The sequence below is a fragment of the Psammomys obesus genome, unplaced genomic scaffold, assembly GCF_907164565.1.
Source record: "Psammomys obesus unplaced genomic scaffold, mPsaObe1.curated_primary_1811, whole genome shotgun sequence".
NCBI classification, from domain to species: Eukaryota; Metazoa; Chordata; class Mammalia; order Rodentia; family Muridae; genus Psammomys; species Psammomys obesus.
In genome coordinates this window covers 90,636-96,705 of record NW_026596131.1, presented here as the reverse complement: position 1 = coordinate 96,705, position 6,070 = coordinate 90,636, and positions in this window count along the sequence as shown.

Below are 6,070 nucleotides of genomic sequence, written 5' to 3'. Positions count from 1 at the left end.
TGTGTGTGTGTGTGTGTGTGTGTGTGTGTGTGTGTGTGTGTGTGTGTTCATGTGTGTGAAAGTGCATGGGAAGGTTCTAGAATATGCCCCCCCCACGTTTTGTTTGTTTGTTTGAGACAGGCTCTTTCACTGGCCTAGCGTTCACCAAGTAGGCCAGGCTTGCTGGCCTCCCCATACTGGAATTACCAGGGTGTAACCACCACCACCACCACCACCATCAGGCCTCACTTTTTTTTATGTGGGTTCTGGGACTTGAACTCAAGTCCTGTGTTGGCAAGATAAGCACTTTACTGACAGAGCCATCTCCCCGTCTCATTTGTACTTATTTGTCTTGGTGTGTTGTAATACCTTGCCCAGTAGATGCTGCCGCCTGCCCTGGCAAAGGAATGAAGGTTGTGAGATAGGGAGGCTCCTCATGGCCACCAGCAGGCAGCAGTGCCAGGCTGAACACAGGTCTGCCAGCCTCCAGAACAGGGGACTTTTCCTCCTCACACTTCCATGTCTCCCCTGGGACTGGTAATGCAGGGATGCATCCCTTGTTATAAATTCTGGGTAAATTGAGGCCTGGAGTAAGGTCATCATTTGACCCAAAATGCTCACCAAATCAGACCAGGCTAAGCATATTTGCAGAAACCCCACTCTGTGGCGGCATGGGAGAATGTAAGCGGTAGAAAGCAATTCCTTTGGGAATTAGGGACGTGCCATGGATTGGGCCCTTTATGCACCAGCCCCAGACTCCCAGCTTCAGCTGTACTGCTCTCCCAGCATGCACTGCGTGTGTTGGAAAGCCATTGCTTCCTGGGGATCTGGTGCAAGGGAGGTGGAAGCAGGGAATGGGGGTGAAGAGAGCAGACAGCTCTGATCCCTCAGCTCAGACCTGCCCTGTGCCAGGTCTTCAGCCCCACTGAAGGCCACATTGTCTCACCTGGGGTCCCCAGGGAGGGAGGCAGCCCTGAGGGTACCTATGTTTCTCCCTGTATCCCATCCTCACATGTTTGAGGCCCTGTGCTCTCGGGCTTGGTTTCCAGCTGGTTCTGAGCACATGACAGAAGGCTCCGCACACAGCGGCAGGCTTTGGTTTGTGCAGGGCTTGTTCTTCTCTTGAGCCCTACCTGGTACAAGGCCTCTTCCTTTTCACAGCGGGAGGGGGTGGTGGTGGGGGGAAGTAATGCCTGAATGATTAACTGATACAAGAGGTCTGTCCCTCCTGCCAACAGGCTGACTCAAGTCTCTTTGTCTCCCGTGTCCTCTCAGCCCCACGTTGCCTTCTGCCTCCACACCCGACTTGGGACTTCCCTGCTCCTACTTCAGACAGGGTTCAAAGCCAACCTGGGGCTGGAGGGTTCTCCATTTTCAGCCACTTGAATCCAAAGCCGCCATTCTCTCTGTAGAACTAGGGGACCAGAGCTTGGTGAGCCAATCACTAGAGGAATTTCTACCCATGACACCCTCGCTTTAAAAAAACAAAATAGAACTCTAAGTCTTGGCTGGGGAGAGGGCACAGTGAGTAAGAGCATTTGCTGTGCAAGCTTGAGGACATGAGTTCTAATCCCTAGTACCCACTTAAAAGCTGGACATGGCTGCATGTGCCTAAAACCCAATATTGGGAGGAGGTCCTGGAGATAGACAGATCCTGGGGTTTGCTGTCTAACTAGCCTAGCTGAAATGGTGATTCCGGCTGGGAGAAACCCCTTCTCATGACAACAAGCAGAGCATGATAGAGGAAGACACACAGGGTCCCCCTCTGGTCTCCACAGTTATATGTGCCCACGCACCTGCACACACAGACACACCAAAATAAATATACAGATGAACATTCCTCTCCTCACCCGTGTGTGTGTGTGTGTGTGTGTGCGCGCGCGCGCGCGAGTGTGTGTGTTTGCCTATTTATTTCATGAACTCATTTGCGAATTCACAGTCACCAAGATACTCCAATGCTTATGGCTCTCCCAAAGCCCAACAGCGGTTCAGGGCCATCATCACGTCTGAGAGGTGATGCCATCCAGGATACTATCTATGCTCACACTTCTTCAGATGGGCCTCAGACGCCCTTTATCACCCCGCTCTTCTGTTCCTGTGTAAGCTCGAGGCGCCGAAGCCCGGCACTCTAGAGCGTGCTCCCTGCCTGCTCATCCCGCTAACCCTGAGACGTCTTCCAGGTAGCAACACTCAAGCTGCAAGTCCCCATCTCCCAGCTGAGGTGTGATCGTCTTTGTGATGCAGGCCAACTTCCTCCACAAAGCTTCGTCGGTGGTATGTGCCCTGCGCTCCAATCCATGACTGGCGATGTTCACTCTCTTGACTACGTGGCTTCTGCTAGAAAAGCCACCATTTTCCTTTTGAAGTTCACAACCCCTCTGTGGGCTGGAGGCTCAAGACTGTAGGCCTATTTGGTTGCCTGATAACATTTCCCAAAAATTACATTGTTGTGGGTGGAGAGCCAGCCCAGTGGTAAGGAGCACTTGCTTTTACAGAGGACCTGGGTTTGGTTCCCAGCACCCACCCCTATAGGACAATTCACACAGCTTGTGACTCCAGCTCCAGGGATCCAGCACATCTTCTGGCCTCTGAGGGTGCTTATACGCATACAGTGTATGTACAGATAAGCAGACACAAACACATATGCATAAATAAAGATAATTTATTAAAATCACATTTCTTAGCCAGGTGGTGGTGGCACACCTGTAATCCCAGCACTTGGGATGCAGAGGCAGGCAGATCTCTGTGAGTTCAAGGCCAGCCTGGTCTACAGGACAGTCAGGGATACACAGAGAAACCCTGTCTGGAAAAAAACAAACAAACTACATTTCTCTATTCTTTCTATGTATGCATGTATGTATATATGTATGTATCTATGTATCTATCTGTCTGTCTGTCTATGTATAGTGGGGTGGAATACATGGAGGATATATATATATATGGGTCTCTCCTACCATGTGGCTCTCAGGGATCATACTCAGGCCATCAGACTTGACAAGTGCCTGCCTTTGCCCACTGAGCTATGTTCCCAGCCCCTAATCACACTCTTACCCAATGTGCACAAGTGAGCACATGAATATGCATTTGGAGGACATTTTAGACTCTCCTAGAATGGGCCTGGGTCTCACCAAGAAGGCCACGCCAGCAAGTCCCAGGGATCTCCCAGCACTGGCAAGACAAGCACACATGCCTGTTCCTGGCGTTTTAAACATGGGTTCTGGGTACTGAACTCAGGTTTTCATGCTTGCACTGCAAGTGCTTTGACTACTGAGCCGCCTCCTCGGCCCTTAGAGATGGTTTATAGCGAAGGGCTTTTAATTCTCATGTGGCCTACTTCTTCATCTTTCCAGTCACCCTGTGGGGTAAAAACCACCAGGCAAGAATCCGGACGCTGGGCCTGGTCTGCCACGCATGGGACTAGCCTCTGTCTCCCAACTAACTTCAGGCTGAAGGCTAGTGTGTGTATGGAGGTCTGGCTTGCTTCCCTTGAGCCAGCTCCAGCATAAACACACTAATGGGTCTGAGAGAGCAGGCCCATTTTATGGATTTAGAAAACTGAGGTTCAGGAAGCCCAATGTATTTGTTGACTGATCGTCAGGACCAAGACTTGGGTCTTTCCTGAGCTTGAAGTTGAGCCTATTTCCTCTGGAATCTTCTCTTGTCCTTGAACAGGACAAGGAGAATTCCCAACAGGATTCCAATAGCAGGTGCAGAAGACAGGGGAAGAGCCGGGATGCTGTGGCAAAGACATAGCTCCCTGAACCTATGAGCCAGGCTTGCTCTCCATCACCCCGTCTCCCACCCGAGAGACCATCACCATGGTGATCAGCTTCTGAGATGTCCCAGAGTCAACCTTCGTACTTCTCAGGGTCACGTGGATGCATAGAACAACCTCCCCATGTGTTCCGTCACCAGTCGGGGAAAATACTGATAGCTATTCTAGGGTGTATGCAGCCAGCAGTTAGGACATGCCTGTTAGAGACTGAATTTAGGATGTTTCACGTCTTTGCAAGGTCCCACAATGAAGAATGGGGCCGAAACTCATCGTTGCTACCTTAGGAATGCAGAAATGGCCAAGTCAAGGCCTGGGGCATCAGGGTACCAGAGAGCTTCAAACTCAACATGGTTGGTAGCATCTTCCTCTGCCCTTGCAGAGCTCTTCCCCTCTCTCCTCTGCATACCTGCAGAGCCCAGGCTGGCTGCCACACAGGGTTTTATTACCCCCCCCCTTCTAAATCCCCAGGGGCTATGGAGCCCATGTTCCTCCCCTGCTCTCTCAGGCCCATTAGTAGTGTTTATGCTGGAGCTGGCACAAGGGAAGCAAGCCAGACCCCCCCACAGCCACACACACAAACATACACACTAGCCTTCACCCTGAAGAGTGGTTAGTTGAGAGATACAGGCTCGTCAGATGCATCGAAGACCAGGCCCAGTGTCCGGATTCCTGCCTCGCTGTCTGAACAAGTCCAGGGCAGCCAAGGGCCCTGGAGAGTAACGGTAGCCCGGGGTCTCACCACCCTCCCTCGGCAGCCCCTCCCCTGGCTGACAGCCTCTAATCTCAGCTGTCTTCATGCAGCCAGCCCCTGAGCCTGAGGTCACCTGACGCCGACACATTTTAATTCACAAACTGATTTCTGCTTGTTGGCAACATGTCATTTCTGAAATTGCTTTCTCTGCCCAGAGGCGGGACTGTCAGAGCCGGGCAGGTGTGGTAGTTGTGCCGCCCCCCACCCCACCTCCACCCCAAGTTCAGGAAGGATTAAGCGGGGGTGGGGGGGGCATACATAAGATCCTCAAGCATGGCTTCTCATGTTTCTCCAAGGGCGGGGGAAGGAGGGAGGGCAGGGGGAGAGGCTGGGAAGCCTTCCTGGCTCTTCTCTCCTGCTGGAAGACTCTGAGGCCTGTAGCTCTGCAGGTGAAGATGCTGCTGCGGCTACCGCTACCGCCGCTGACAGTAGCTGCAGGGAGCGGCTCTGAGCATGCTCTGCACAGATGCCAAGCACCTTGCAAGGCGCCTCTCGGGTGCATCATGGCGCTTGTGTAGTGTGGTGACCCCCGAAGCTGGCATCATCCCTCCCTCAAGGCTGAGAAAACCAAGGTTCTGATCGCCCACCTGAGGTCACACAGCACGATTCTGTGACAAGGCTAGGACTCATACCAGTGATGGCGACAGATGGACCCTGGAGGAGCACTGGGGAGCAGCTGCTTATGTATTCGATTCATGTCTTGGTTTGAGTATTCCCAGTGAAATGGACTTACTTCCATGACGGCCCTCTCCCTCTGCATTCCATGTCTAATATTTTATAATGCTACTAATAACATTTTAAAGATAATCACTATCGTTTACTTTTGTGCATGAGTGTGAGAGAACATGCTTTATGTGTATGTATGCATGTGCCCATGCATCGGAAGCATATGAAGGCCAACATCATGTGTCTTCCTCATTTTCATGTGTGTGTGAGGAGCCATGTGTGTGGATGAGCATACGAATGTGCCCATTGCATGTGGAGTCCCAAACCTCATTTTTTTTTTTTTTTTTTGAGACAGGGTGTCTTAAGGGACGGGGGTCTTGCTGTTTCCACTTTGCTGGCTGGCCAGTGAGCTCAGGAATCCTGTTTCCCCAGAACTGCAGGCAATCTTTTCTATTGCTCCCTCTTTTGTCTTCCCCTAGCACTTTGCATATGTCTCAATTAGCACTTGTCTCTCAGTATCAGCATTCTTGGTTGCAACGGAGAAATGACTGGAAAGACAAGCACGCAGACGCGCTTGCGTGGATCTTCTTCATACCGTCCGCCTACTCCGGTTTTCCCCTTTGCAGCGTTCAGGCAAAGCAGGCTTCCTGTTGCAGCTGACACCCTGTTCCCGCCTGACACGCTGGCTCCTTGCTGCCCATGTTCCCTGCCCTTGTCTCTCCTCCCTTTCCTTCCCCTCGATCCCTCTTGCCTCCCTTTCCAGCACCAGGAGCAAGGCCAGGCCAAAGCTGGAGCCTGGAGTTTCCACATTGGGGTGGGGGTGGCACTATGGAAAATAGCTTGCTGGGTCCCTGGCAGGGAAGGCCCATAGGCTAAGGCACCTCGTCCAAGGCTTTCTC